The sequence below is a fragment of the Mastomys coucha genome, unplaced genomic scaffold (genome assembly GCF_008632895.1).
Source record: "Mastomys coucha isolate ucsf_1 unplaced genomic scaffold, UCSF_Mcou_1 pScaffold20, whole genome shotgun sequence".
Classification (NCBI taxonomy): Eukaryota; Metazoa; Chordata; class Mammalia; order Rodentia; family Muridae; genus Mastomys; species Mastomys coucha.
The window spans coordinates 143,697,287-143,698,924 of record NW_022196903.1 but is presented as its reverse complement, the minus strand read 5'-3'; the positions used below and the strand labels follow the sequence as shown (position 1 = coordinate 143,698,924).

Sequence of the window (1,638 nt, the reverse complement as noted above, 5' to 3'; positions counted from 1 at the left end):
CAAGCTGGCCTCGAACTCAGAAATCCGCCTGCCTCTGCCTCCCAAGTGCTGGGATTAAAGGCGTGCACACCGCCCCCCCCCCAGCTACATCTTAAGTTTTATCACTTTATTACATTCATGGTTTCCCCTTCATTATGGATTGTTTTGTGTCTTTTAAGATACCTGTAATTGTAAGAGCATTTATTTATAGTGTCCTTTTTCTCTATGAAGTTTTACACATATATGAAGAGAACTGGAAGAGCTCAGAGCTTTACCACACTTAGTGCATTCATAAATTTTCCTATATTGTGAAAATACACTACATTTGCAAAATGAACTAGGACAAACAGAGAAGAATTTCCACATTCCTAGTATGCACAGTGATTTTCTGCAGTATGAGTTTGTGGATGCATTGCTAAAGAAGTTGGAAAACCAACTAATTATAAGCTTGTATCACATTGAGAAACTCTACTTAAATGGGGAATACTACATATCTTCTAATTGTTCTGGGAGAGGGGTACATTGCTTCTTTCAATATCCCTATGCTCACATGGCTTGTATCCATTTAATAAGTATATTACATGATATACCTATGAAAAGAATAACAAATTAAAGATTTCCACATTGCATTCACACATTTTGACTTTTTGTTCATCATAGACATGTGGTATACGGATTCTTGACTCTCATAAACTGCCCCTCTCACTTAAACTTAGCAGTGTTGCTAAAAGTATATGAGCAACACCAGCTATACTATAGAATATTTGTTTATTAGAAACATATACTCATCACTTAATATATATATATATATATATATATTTATATATATATATATATATATATGAGTGGTTCTACAGAGTAGCTGCAATGTGGCTATGATTCAAATGGCAATGTCTGTTAAGGCATTGTTTCCTTGTCTTCTTTCATAGAGGAATGCCTTGTAAACACAAATCAGACACCTGACAATGAGGTACATGGATTTGTGAGAATTTAATAATCATCAATACGTGTAAAGAAGTGCTTTTTTATACTATTGCTTTTCTTTAAAACTTCCAGGGCACATTAAAACTTCTTCAGAGGCATATTCATACTAACTTGCACATGAATATTACCTTCCATGTCTTCTAGAACTTTGACAGTGTTCTTCAATATTATGCTCTTCCCAATTGCAGCCTAAAATACAGTACCAGAAAATGTATGATTATTGAAAATTAGTCCGATTTTAAGTGATCTGATTTATTCACCTCATTCTTCTTCATTCTCAATTGAAGGTATAGAAGAGCATCAGTAACAAAGAAACCATCGTTCCCTTATTTTAAAATGTGAAGGAAAATTCACTGACTTACCTATAGCAGCGAGGTTGTTGTAGGTCTCTAGCATCACATCTTTGTAGAGACTCTTCTGTGAAGGAGCCAGCAAAGCCCATTCTTCACAAGTGAAGTTCACATATACATCATCATAGGTCACTGCATCCTAAAATATCCCATACATGTGTACAACAAAAAGCATGATACTGGTGTCATTGTAAAATAAATGTATGCCTCATTGACAATATATTTATACAATTTTGGTGCTTCCCCCACTTATTACTTTTCTTTCTTTCTTTCTTTCTTTCTTTCTTTCTTTCTTTCTTCCTTCCTTCCTTTCTTTCTTCCTTTC

The 1,638-nt window shown here is 34.4% G+C and overlaps 1 pseudogene across 1 annotated transcript in view; it reads right to left on the bottom strand.

Annotated features, from left to right (window-relative positions):
* The window catches only part of LOC116099845, a 17,622-nt pseudogene that overhangs the window by 2,996 nt on the left and 12,988 nt on the right, over nucleotides 1-1,638 (bottom strand). The window contains exons 2-3 of the transcript XR_004122404.1: nucleotides 1,326-1,452; nucleotides 1,092-1,152 (exon numbers count right to left, since the gene is read on the bottom strand). The product of XR_004122404.1 is annotated as a zinc finger protein 431-like (transcript). The remainder of the gene's footprint in view (nucleotides 1-1,091; nucleotides 1,153-1,325; nucleotides 1,453-1,638) is intronic.